This window comes from Silene latifolia, chromosome 9 (assembly GCF_048544455.1).
Source record: "Silene latifolia isolate original U9 population chromosome 9, ASM4854445v1, whole genome shotgun sequence".
Lineage (NCBI taxonomy): Eukaryota > Viridiplantae > Streptophyta > Magnoliopsida > Caryophyllales > Caryophyllaceae > Silene > Silene latifolia.
In genome coordinates this window covers 99,180,666-99,194,071 of record NC_133534.1, presented here as the reverse complement: position 1 = coordinate 99,194,071, position 13,406 = coordinate 99,180,666, and the positions used below count along the sequence as shown (strand labels likewise).

The window sequence follows — 13,406 nt, the reverse complement described above, 5'->3', positions numbered from 1 at the left end:
CGTCCCGACCCCAATACGCACGGATTCCTTCACAGCATGATTTCGTCTTCTCAAAGCTTCAAAGAAAGACTCCCTTCCTCCGAAAAATACCGGTGTCTCCTTGCTCAAATCTCAAAAGTGTAATTACTAGTTTAGCCCTTAGTTAACCCTAATGCATCCACCTAATTTCCACTATAAATACCCCATTTGTAAATAATTAAGGGGCATCTCATATATGTTGTTTTTGGGTAGAAAATCCTTCTTTAGATTAGATTAGGAGTAGATTAGAATAGATTACTCTTTAATCTTTCCACAAATTACACATTAATCTCTCCTTAATTATTGTTCAAGTTTATCATTCAAGTTTATTATTGGGTAATTGAAGATTATTGGGTTATTATTGGGAGATTGACAACCTTCCATCAATCATCAAGTTTCTTCTATTATTCTTTGCTTTATTATTTGGATCATCTCAAGTTTGGTATAATTCCTTTACTCTTTAATCTTTATTGTTCATTTCTTCATTCTATTATCATGTTTATACTTGTTGTGATGATTGACACCATTAATGACATGTTTCCCATGATAATGAGTGAGTAGTTTCTTTAGCTAGGATTAGTGGGTAATTAAGGGAAACCAACATGGGATTGATTCATGCTTAATCTAATATGTTCACATGATTAAATTGCTTGCTTGTTGTGATGTCGACTTTATGCACATGTTATGTTTGATGAAATGCTAAGCCTATGAATCCTTGCATTTACAACCATCTCTTATCTACTCAACTTGACTTGTAAGATATAAACCAACTCGAGTCTTGTTAGACCATGCATAGAAGTTGATTAGGAGGAAAGTAAGTCGACTTGTAGGTGTTGTACAATCTAATCGATTCGGCTCCGGGACCCAACTCTTCCTAAGAACCGTAAGATATAACCCAACTCGGTTCCTCCACAACATTAATTGCTTGCAACCTTGTAAACATGTTTGTATGATCAAAACCATGAATCCCCTATGAACCCATGACATCCTAGCACCTTTAATCAATTGTTTACATTTCTTAGTTCATTGTTTGCTCTACTTTGTTACTTTCATTAGTTTAGACACAACTACAAACCCAACCAAATTGTGACACTAGCATAAATTGAGATAGATAGACTTAGAACCCAAAGCACACCGTCCCATGGATCGACCTCGACTTACCGCTAACTAGTAGTTTGTTGAGTATTATAAATGTGTTTGATTGGATGAGTGACGACATCGTCCGGATCAAATACGTATACATATATTATTATATAAATCATGCCTTAAAGATATAATTTAATCGTACGTATTTTTATATAAACGAGCTTTTATATAATACGTTTATAAAAATCGTGTTTGACATAAAATTAATTAAATTGAATAATTCAAATTCAAAAGTATATAATAAAGTGGTTAAACGGTTTAATAAATTTTTAAATGTCAAAATGGGAAATTCGCGGGTGTTACAATCACTCCACTTTTTTAAAAAGTTTCGTCCTCGAAACTTGAAAGTAGAGATGAAAGGTTATATAAAATAAAACTGGAATCTTGGAATCGGTAACCAAAACATTTAAAAGGTTACTCATCGTAAGAATTAAAATTCAAAAGCTTCAAATAAAATTTTCCGGCATAACCAAGTCGAAATGTAAATCATTGTATAAATCAAAATCAAAATTTTCAAAAACATTGACGGAGAGTTTTCAAAAGCGTAAGTCTCATTCATGGAACGAAATTGCTCTTGTCGTGCACACAAGAACGCTAACTTTCCAAGTCAAAGACAGATTTAAAACATAATCAATTCGCCGACAAGCGTAGAACAAGTTATCAAACGTCTCCAATAACGAGTTCTAACATCCGATCAACGTCAAAATCAAAAGAAAAAGATAATCTACTCAGATTTTCTTTTGCAAAAGCCAAAATAAAAATGAAGGTTTCACCTTTAAACTCAAAAGGGAGTCAAATTTCTGAAAATGTAACACTAAACCTTGACAAAGAAATCATAAATAGATCAAAGTTAACAGAAATTTGGTAAAATTTAAATAAATTTCGGGTTTAGCAATCAAAATCACGGTAAGTAAGTTTATACTTCAAAGAACAAATAGGAAACTAAATCAAATTTTCATTTTCAACCCTTTTAAAATAGGTAAATCTTGTAAGAGTAATATAGATTCTTAACAACGAATCAAAAATGGTGGTTTGAAATGTTTAGACGTTGGACAAAAGAAAAGTAACTTAGACCTCAAAGATACAAGTATGCTAAGTAGATTCAAACTTAACTAATCAAAAGAGCTATGATGAACTTCCTAGGGTAGGAATTGAAGTCAAGTCAATAAGAAGGTCAAAGGTAGAGATTTATAGGTCACTAGCATCAAACTCAAAGGAGGAGCAAGATGAAGCGAGGAAAGGAGGTATGAACAGTAACACTTATGGTCAAAGAAAAAGGAGATTAGACAGCAAGAAAACGTTAAGTACTCAAATCTCAAACAACAACAACATCCTAAACGGTTCCGAAAATTTCCTAAAAACAAAACTTATAACCACAACAATCTCAAGGATCTCCTCAAAATACTTATGTTACTTCATCCTAAGCCATTCCATGAAACAAGGTACTCCACTATAGGTGTGATTCCACCACTCCAAATCCTTTAACATCTACAAACAACTTCCACAAAATCAAGGTCAAAGTTTCCAACAAAGCTATACTCATATCTAACCAGTGTCAATCATGTGTTCCTCAGAAAAGTAAAACCCTCAATCAAAAATGCTAACTCCAAGCTCTAAGTTCCCAGAAAAGTTTCCTCAAATATTCCACAATAAGCATTTCTCATATGGTAACATCTACATTATCAAACTCTCATGCCCAAAGTGATTATGGAAGCCAATCATAAACTCGACTTACTTAGTTAATCCTACATCCTCAAATCCACCATTCAATTTCAGCCATTTTAGGTCAAGTACTAAGCACTATTATCCCACGGCACGTCTCACTATACTTCCCTAGGCTTTCAAATCCCAAACATAAACAACAAAGCCAAGTCCTATAACTTAATAACAAATGCCACTCACACTTGACACATAGAATCCACCAATCAATTATACTCACCTAATCAAGGAACTAGGTATAAGAATCACCAAGTATGTCTCACCACACTGCCTAAGTCTTTCCAACATCACGACATCTCAAAGCCAGGGTTATAGGTCAACCACAAACAAACTCCACAATGCCAGAATTTCCAACCAAGGTCAACATTCCTCAAAAGAAAGAGTACCATCAAAAGGCGTTAAGGGAGGATAAGCAAGGAACAAAGCACAAGTTGGGAGGGTACAAGAGTAACCTCCAAGGAAAAGGAAAAGAGAGTTTAGGAGAAGAAATAAGCATTAAGAAGCAAAGGATAAGACAAGGTACTCAACAAAAGAGAAATATCTTCGAGGAAGAAGAAGCATTCTTCAAAGGTTGAACATTCTTCAATTCTCGGCAAAAGGCACCAAGTCCGGATCTTCACGTAGGTAAGCTCACGGTCAATGATCCAAGGGCACAAAAAAAATTATTGACATTCAACAAACATGTTAGAACCTGACAAAGAGCAAACACAATACAGACTACCACCTTAAGTCCTTAAATCTACCCATCTCTCATTCATTATTCAAGGTCAAGTTCACATTTAAGTTTGGGGTACACGTGTGTGCGTCGGGAGCAACATAGGCTCTGATACCAACTGTGACACCCCGCGATAAAGCGGAAAATATAACTTATAAATTCAAGCGGAAATTAGGAAATTTTTGAAACTTTTAAAATTTAAAGCGCGGGTTCGTCAAAATCCAAAGCATAAATAAATAATGCGGAAATAAAGTTTAAATTATACAAACGTGATAGTCAAGATGAGGGAAAAGATATCCCTCGAATGACAGTACAATAAAAGGTGAGTCTAAACAATCCTAATAAATCGACTAAAAGGCCAAAGTGCTCGCTAGCTCACACATGTCTTCACCCCATGAATGCACCAACTAATACCTGTCATTCATGTAAACATGAACGCCACAGTCAGTGGGGAGTAACTCAAGGTTCTCCCAGCCACAAAATGTCGAAACGAACATAACAAAGAACTAAAACAGGTAAGTCATGTAAGATACTTACAAAAGATATGAATATCAAGTTTATATTTAAGCATGACAAATAAATGAGATGAAATATGATAGATCAATATTAGCATAATGGAGATTCAACTAATCATGTGAGACAATTAAATAATATGAAAGACAAGAATACGGTCATTTATGCAAAAGTACGCATTTCAAGGAATTACAACATAGATATGAGATTAGAAACCGTAGCCATTATTTGGAAAACCACTTAGAAAACATTGCACGGACGTGGCTACTAATGTCACATTCATACTTATGGCTTGCATCTCACCATAAGAACGGATGGGAACATCAATCCCGACGATCATATCGCAACTAGGGGCTTATAGCTCACCCCTAGTATCCGATAGGACCAAGACAAACAACACAAGGCATAACTCTTGCCTTGAAAGACAAATACCAATATCTATAACCAAGCAAGACCTTTACTACTCATATATAAATATATAATTCCCCTGGTAGGACGACAATGGTACTCCCAAGACTCGGTCCTAGTCTAAATCGCCGACTCTCGGGGCGAACGGTCCCCGATTCGACATGCGGCGAACAGTCCGCATCCAAGACTCGATCGACGAACGGAAGTCGAGAACCCACAATCGGCAGAACCGTCCGAAAGAGGCGGAAAATATGAGCTAAACCCACAATCGGCAGAACAGTCCGAAAGAGGCGTAAAGACAAGTCAAGCAAAATGTATAGCATAAAGGCATTGTCACCAGAATACGGTATGAGGTAACCCACAATCGGCAGAACAGTCCGAAAGGGTGGGAAAAACATAAATCAAACAACTCCGTGAACGGCACGACGAGCGGCGTAAACCAATACTTGGCGAAAATGAAAAGACAAGTAAGGCGAAAAGGCATTATAAAACGGGTACGACTCAACCAAGCGATACGAATCAACTTGGAATGAGACTAATAACGTAATGAGCCAATGATAATCCAAGTAAGACATTCCATGCCAAATTATATTCGTGAACATGAATAAACAATCCATTTCTTCAATATTCGTCACTTGAATAAAAATGTAAACAAACAGAAATGAACCATTTATAATAATCAAAACAAGGACTTAATTATAAATGACTCAAATGTAAGATAAAACATTTATTACTTATAAGGCATAAACAATTAAGTTGGACTCATATTAAAATGGAAACATGTCATTTCATATACAAATGAGATAATAATGAATACATTCCACAATTATAAACCATGTGAGAAGAATATAAAAAAGAATGTACCCATTGTATATTTTATGTATGTAAACACGATTCTTAGGTTCCAACTAGTATCCATTTTCGTAAATCTTAAAGTTCCTGACCCGATTGAACATAGGCAATTACACTCTTTATATGGTGAACTATCATTTGTGACCAATGTACGAGTTTAAGTCCCTTTTACTTTCAATTTTAACAGGAAGGTCTTAAACTTATGGTAAGACTCTCTTAGAGGAGACTTAACAAGGCCTAAAAGTAGCAAAGTGTTATTTGGATGGCTGATATTAACCCTCATAAGGAATCGCACAATGACCCTAATATGATCAGAACTCAGACAGTCATATCTCTTTGCACTTATAATTGAAGCATATTAAAGACTGAATTTCTCCCCTACCACCAACCTAATTCACAAATGTATATGTATCCAAGATAGGAGCTAGCAAATTGACTCGAACTAGCGACAAAAGCGACACCAAAATCGCACTCAAAAACGTCATATGCAGCCCCTTCATTCACGGCTTTCACATAGTCCGTTTGCTATACTTCGACATCAAAGGGACAAGTTTTAAGACGGAATTCAACACGGTAAATTCAAGCATACAAGTATTGCAATCAAAAAAATATGGTACAAACTATAGGAGAAAAATTAAAGTTGTTAATTGAACGGTTTCCCGGACTCTTGTACTCTCATCGTAGGATAATTACAAACTCAATGCCAGCAAGTATAATTAATATGCCGAAAGAGTGTTGTCTGGGAAACCAATTTGTGCAACGCATTTTCATAGCCAACAAGTTGCTGATCATTAAAGGATAATGGAACTGAAATCGATTCTCCGCCCAAACAACCCACCATTTTATTGAGTAAACACGGTCCAAAACTAGCACAAGTTGTGACGGAGTTTCACATATAAAACACAAGTCACTAAAATACTTCAAGCACGCATATAAGTCGGTATTATTCCGATACATTCTACCATCCAAGTGAGAAAAGCACAAAGGACCAAACTTTATCAAACAAGGGTATGTAAAACGACATATAATACGGAATTTCGACATTTTTGTCGAGTAACCTATCACCGTTACCTTTTTGCTCTCCTAAACGACTGAGGAATCGCCCAAGGATGACCTTAAACCCAAAAATGGAAGAAATTAGACCAAAATCCGAATCCCTTGTAAGACGGCCGTTCTGAAATAGGACGAAAGTTTGGCTCTTTCTTACATACAAAGAAGGAGGATGAGATGTGGAAGCTATTGGTGCAAAATTCATGGAATTTGGTTGAGAAATAAGGGAGAAAATAGGGATTGAAGGTCGATGGAAATGGAGTTTGGGGGTCTGGTATGTTGTTGCTGCTGTAAGAAGAAGAAAGAAAAAGAGGGGAGTGGGGTTGTGGATAGACGACAACAATAAATAATAATAAAACAAAATATAATAATAATATATAATAATAATAATAATAATATCTAATGATATAAATAATACTAATAATATAAAAGTAGAGTGAAAAAGGGTAGGTGGGTGTGATGAGTTGTCGATAAATGGTTGGTCCGGATTAAAGTGGGTACAAGGTAAAATGTGACGGTCTAATGTTAGATGGAAATTAAGACGAAGATTATTATTATTACTGTCACTATTATTATCCGACCAAAAATACGTATACATATATTATTATATAAATCATGCCTTAAAGATATAATTTAATCGTACGTATTTTTATATAAACGAGCTTTTATATAATACGTTTATAAAAATCGTGTTTGACATAAAATTAATTAAATTGAATAATTCAAATTCAAAAGTATATAATAAAGTGGTTAAACGGTTTAATAAATTTTTAAATGTCAAAATGGGAAATTCGCGGGTGTTACAATAAGCAACCACTCTACCGAGTACGAGTCCACATTCGGCCGAGTACAGTGCACTCGACCGAGTGGACCCCGACACTCGACCGAGTGGATCATTTTCCAGAGAGTAAATTACAAATAACTCTCTTATATAATCATCTTTTTTGAAATAACTCCCTTTTATAATTTTTTATCCAAATAACTCCCTTATAAAACTTGTTTTTCAACAAATCAATGCCTCTCCATCGGAACTAGATTTATTTTTTATAATTTGATAGATTTACCCTCCTTATAACGTAATCCTTACATCGCCATTATGTTTTCATAACTCGTGACCAATTCCAAATCTTTCTTAAATATAATACACTCAGATCATGCACTCTGAACGAAGAAGAATCAAGCATAAATTCGTCGTTTTGTTTTATTTTAAAGAACAACATAGTGAGTAAACGGGCAGAATTGTAATTTAACATCTTATATAAGTGAAATAATCTAAAAGACGAATTTTTGGCCGGAAAATTCAAAAATAAGTCTCATTTCGGTGAAGGGGCATTAATTTGTATAAAAACATATTTTTAAAGGGAGTTATTTGAATAAAAAGTTATAAAAGGGAGTTATTTCAAAAAAGTCGATTATGTAAGGGAGTTATTTATAATTTACTCTTTTCCAGAAGCTGGAAACATTCTGGAAAATAGGGCACTCGACCGAGTGAAAATTTCACTCGACCGAGTGGAGCTAGGCTGGATTTACACGGGTTTAATTTCGTTTCTTTCCTTTCTTATCTTCTTCACATCTTACTTTCACCTCATTCATTCAACACCAAAATTCTTACAAAAATCATTCCAAAACTCGATTATTGTAATGTGTTACTTTGATTAAGCTTTCTACTCGAATTTTCTGATGCGTGCATTTTATATAGACTTTTTGTACCGTATTTGTACGCATCATCTCTATGCATTTTGTGTAGTGTTTAGCTACAAATGTCTCCCGAATTGTCTACTTTGGTTTCTCTTGCCCTATTTGCAGGAATGAACCAAAGAGAAGCGGAATCAAGCTTAGAACATGTCCCTATGCATACATTTAGGAGATGAGTTGAGTCGGAGCTTGGAAACTACTAATTTGTGATGCGCATAGAAGTAAGGTAGCTAGGCGAGCAAAGGAAGAGCTTCATATAACTAGTGTCTACTTTGAAGAGCCATAACTTGAGTTCTACAACTAATATTCAAGTGATTCCAATTGTATATTAAAGGTTATCCTCTTAGATATCCAACGCCATGAAAATCGCTTGTTTCCAACAAGTAACGAAGAAATGGCGGCCGTTTAAAATTCAGTGCGCGAAGCAGGAATTACGTGTTGGAAACCACTCGATCGAGTACTATAATCCTCGATCGAGTACTTTTTGTGCTCGATCGAGAGGTGCCTTTTTGGTGGTCCTCGATCGAGTACTTTTTGTGCTCGATCGAGAGGTTTTTTCTAGGATTTACTCGATCGAGGAGTTCTAATGTCCTCGATCGAGTACTTTTCTATCTGAAGCAAGATTTTAATATCTTGTTATCGTATCTTAGGTTAAATAAATATCTCTCGTATAAATAGGAGAGACTTAATTAGGTTTAGGGAGTTCTTTTTCTTACCATTTCATTTTGTTGGACGTTACTTTGCTCTTCTATTTCCGGATCCTAAACTCTTGTAATCTCTCTTTACTCTCTCTATTTAATTTAATTCTCCTTTGCATACTCTATATTGTTGTCTTTAATTTCTTTTTTATTAGTATTGTTATTAGTTTATGCAATTTATTCTTATTAATCTCTATATCATGTCTTCTACTATTTCATCAATTGTTGTTAGTTTTATCATAGCCATGAGTAGCTAATTTCTCTGTTGCTAGGATTAGGGGAGCCATGGTAGTAAAGCAATAATGTTATAATTAGATTAGATGGTTTTGATTGTGAGAATTGTTTCATAGCAATTTAATTGTAATCGTTTAGTTGAGTGCACGCTTCTAAACTACTTAATCCGGTTAAATTCAGACCTAGATCGAGAGATTAGAATGAATAGACCTGTTATGGACAATAGACTACACTAATGAGGGTGAAAGCTAAGTTAGTAGTATTTTAGGGCGGATAGCGGACCGAAAGGACCTTTCCTTTACCCTTCTCACATCAGATCGACTGACCTTACCTTTAGCAGAATTGTGTGATATCATGGTGAACCGACATCCTAGCATTCTTCTCTCTATTTGATTACACCTTTATTTCATTCTTATTAAGTTTTATCGTTCTCTCTATTTGCTTTATATTTCATTCAGTAGTTTAGTTAAAAACAATTTAAACACCCCCAATTTGCTACCGTGACAGACTAAGTGACACGTAGATACAATAGCCTCCCTTTGGATACGATACCCGACTTACCTCTACTATATTAGTTAGAGCCGGTTGGTTTATTTTTGATAGGGTTGCGATAGCCGTGTCAAATTTTGGTGCCGTTGTCGGGGAGGCGATGCTTTTTACTTGTTTCACTTAAGTTTGTCTTTAGCCTCAAGGAATTTATTCCTTGAGGCAGTCTCATCTTTTTCCTCTAGTTGTGTTTTGATAGGTCCTACATATCCTAACTACACAATATTCTTGGAGAAAGACCATCAAAGGGAAGGCTTGAGTACCTTTGAATATGAAGGAAGACAATGGTTATGGTGAATCTCCCGTTTGGAAAGCCAAGCTGGATGCTTTAGAGGCTGCAATATATGGGACAAAACCCATAAAGGAGGGGAACGAGAAGGTAGATGAGTCAGTGAATGCTCCTAGCACGGTAGAGGTAAAATACTCTTTTGTCACTGATTCCGACATTAGGAGTGGTAGATCTCCCGATCGATCTAAGGTAATTAACGATAACTTCATGATTATTGGTATGGCGGATAGTAAATTACCTCATGTGACTTCTACTTTATGTTTTGATGCTCCACCCTCTCCCGGTTGGACAAATAATTTAATAATGTTTCACCATACTTGTCATCGGCAATTTTTTAAGTTGAGACGATATTTCAGATTGCTTTTATATGCTCCTTTTGTATTTTGGTGCTACTTATGCTTTTGTGTAGCACATGCGCAGATTTATGATCGATTGCTAAGAGCTTTGAGTTGCTTTGATTGTGACCAACTAGAGTAATTGAGATGAAGACAAAAAGAGGTCGTGCGGGACCTATCTGAAACCAGCGCTGACCGGAAGGCAACCCAGATTTTTAATACTCGTTGTATTTGGATTTTTGAGACACTTTAGTCAGTAGCGTGTGCCTTAGACTTTAGTAGTTCGTCTTTACAAACGATTGATTGCGGAATTTTGTTTGCTTTGTGGTTTTTGTGGGTCGTTTGTTGTATATTTGCAGAGTACGTGCATGGAACCTCTCGATTGAGCACTTTCGAAGCCCCATTGTACTCGATCGAGCACCCTCTGATGATGACCATTCGATAGAGAAGTTTTCTTTCCTCGATCGAACACTTTCGCGGTCCCATTCTACTCGATCAAGTGCTTTACTCCTTCGATCGGGTTCACTTGTCTTAACTCGCGTGCTGCGATGTTATGGGGCTATTATCGACCTCCCTTGTTGCTGGCTGGTTTGGGAGGTCCCTACTTCGCGTATTCTAGTAAGTTTTCCGAGCTTCACTCTTCTTTTCAGTTTGCATTTCCTTTCCCTATTTTTGGGTACAATGAGGGCATTATATAGTTTGGTTTGGGGAGGGTATATGCATCCATATCTATGTCTGCATTTTGTTTTTATTTCATTTCAGTTAGCACGTTTAATTTTTGCATGCATTGTTTATTTTGATTTCAAAAATTCAAAAATCTCATAAAAATCAAAAAATTAGAAATTTTGAAAAAATAAAAAAAAATCACGTTTATTTTTGCATTTAGGTTGAGTCGGAACGATAGATTTCAATGATGAAATTGCACTACAATTAGTCTTTTTGCTTAAGCCTTGCGAAAAACTAATATTCTTTTGGCATTGTCTTATTGCATGATCTACGAATTTATGTTAAAATTTAACTAAACAAATAGACTTGACCTGAAATTTTGGCAACCTACTAATAATATCTAAGATTTAGAGCCTTAAAACTGGTGTCATTTATGACCAGTTCATGTAAGATTGTGAGTAGTTACTCCTTGCATAGCATATATCATTCATTTGCACATATATGAAATTCGATTGCTTTTTGCCTACATACATTCGGGTTAGTGGTTGGCGTCACATGCAGGAAGGTGCTTATTTTCCCCTTTCTTCCATTTTTACCCATTTAACTCCACTGTTAGCCAAATTTGCCTTTTGACCCTTAACTACATCCAAATTTAGCCTGCCCTGTCAAGCTAGTTTAATGATTGTTTTGCGGTATTTTGTCTATTGATCCGAGTTTGGTTTGTATTGTACTGTTTTGGGAGTTGGTAATTTATGAGAAAGGAGGATGAGTTGAGAAAAAAAGAAGTTGAAAAGGAAAAAAAAATGAAAAAAACGTGAAGAAAAGAAAGAAAAAAAACGGAAAAATCGTGGAAAATGAAAAAAAAGGAAAGAGTTTGAATGACGGTTTTGCTCCTATGCTTTATCATTATCTTAGAGGAGTGTGTTTTTGGTTAAGTGGGTTTGTGTGCTAATTTAGGGGCACTTGTGCTTAATTTTATTGGATTAAGAATCAGATTTGGTTTACTTGGTTTTGTTAGGCAGCTAGCTTGGCTTATTACCTCACATATCCAAAATGTTTTGCCTTTTCTTTTCCCATCGCCTCACTTTCCCATACTTTTGTAAGCCCTCGGCTATGACGGACTTTATTTGGTTGGAATGTGTGTATGTCAGTTAGATTGTCTATCATATTGGCTGCATGCATGTTTATGTAGGTCGTAGTTTAGGTGAGCGACTATTTTTGTTCTTCTCTTACAATTAATTGCTTACCCTTTGCTTCATGAGAGAAGGGTGACCCGTGAGAGTCCATTATAAAAGGTCTTGCAAGGTCGACGGTTCAACTTTATTATATACATCTGATAACTCGTTTGCATTTGACAGTTTTTGCTATAAGTATTAGTTTGCTTGCATTAAAATGGTTTAAGTGGACAATTTGTAGCTAGCTCTGAGTTTTTATTCCGTTCCATTAGTTAGTTGCATATAGTTTGCTTAGGGACAAGAAAATGTTTGGTTTGGGGAAGTTTGATGCGTGCATTTTATATAGACTTTTTGTACCGTATTTGCACGCATCTCTATGCATTTTGTGTAGTGTTTAGCTACAAATGTCCCCCGAATTGTCTACTTTGGTTTCTCTTGCCCTATTTGCAGGAATGAACCAAAGAGAAGAGGAATAAAGCTTAGAACATGTCCCTATGCATTCATTTAGGAGATGAGTTGAGTCGGAGCTTGGAAACTACTAATTTGTGATGCGCATAGAAGTAAGGTAGCTAGGCGAGCAAAGGAAGAGCTTCATATAACTAGTGCCTATTTGAAGAGCCATAACTCGAGTTCTACAACTGATATTTAAGTGATTCCAGGAGATGAAAGCTTATCCTCTTAGCTTTCCAACGCCACGAAAATCGCTTATTTTCGACAAGTAACGAAGAAATGGCGGCCGTTTGAAATTCAGTGTGCGAAGCAGAAATTATGCGCTGGAAACCACTCGATCGAGTACTATAGTCCTCGATCGAGTACTTTTTGTGCTCGATCGAGAGGTGCCTTTTTGGTGGTCCTCGATCGAGTACTTTTTGTGCTCGATCGAGAGGTTTTTGCTAGGAGTTACTCGATCGAGGAGTTCTAATGTCCTCAATCGAGTACTTTTCTATCTGATGCAAGATTTTAATATTTTGTTATCGTATCTTAGGTTAAATAAATATCTCTCCTATTTACTTAATTAGGTTTAGGGAGTTCTTTTTTTACCTTTTCATTCTGTTGGACGTTACTTTGCTCTTCTATTTCCGGATCCTAAACTTTTGTAATCTCTCTTTACTCTCTCGATTTAATTTAATTCTCCTTTGCATACTCTATATTGTTGTCTTTAATTTCTGATTTATTAGTATTGTTATTAGTTTATGTAATTTCTTCTTATTAATCTCTATATCATGTCTTCTACTATTTCATCAATCGTTGTTTGTTTTATCATATCCATGAGTAGCTAATTTCTCTGTTTCTAGGATTAGGGGAGCCATGGTAGTAAAGCAATAATGTTATAATTAGATTAGACGG

General features: G+C 35.7%; 1 long non-coding RNA gene across 1 annotated transcript; it reads right to left on the bottom strand.

Annotated features, from left to right (window-relative positions):
• Nucleotides 1-3,846: 3,846 nt before the first annotated feature.
• Nucleotides 3,847-6,689, bottom strand: LOC141598221 (uncharacterized). The gene is made up of 2 exons (XR_012523343.1): nucleotides 6,443-6,689; nucleotides 3,847-4,012 (listed from the first exon to the last, which is right to left on the bottom strand). It is a non-coding gene; the product is annotated as an uncharacterized LOC141598221 (long non-coding RNA).
• Between the last annotated feature and the right edge of the window lie 6,717 nt (nucleotides 6,690-13,406).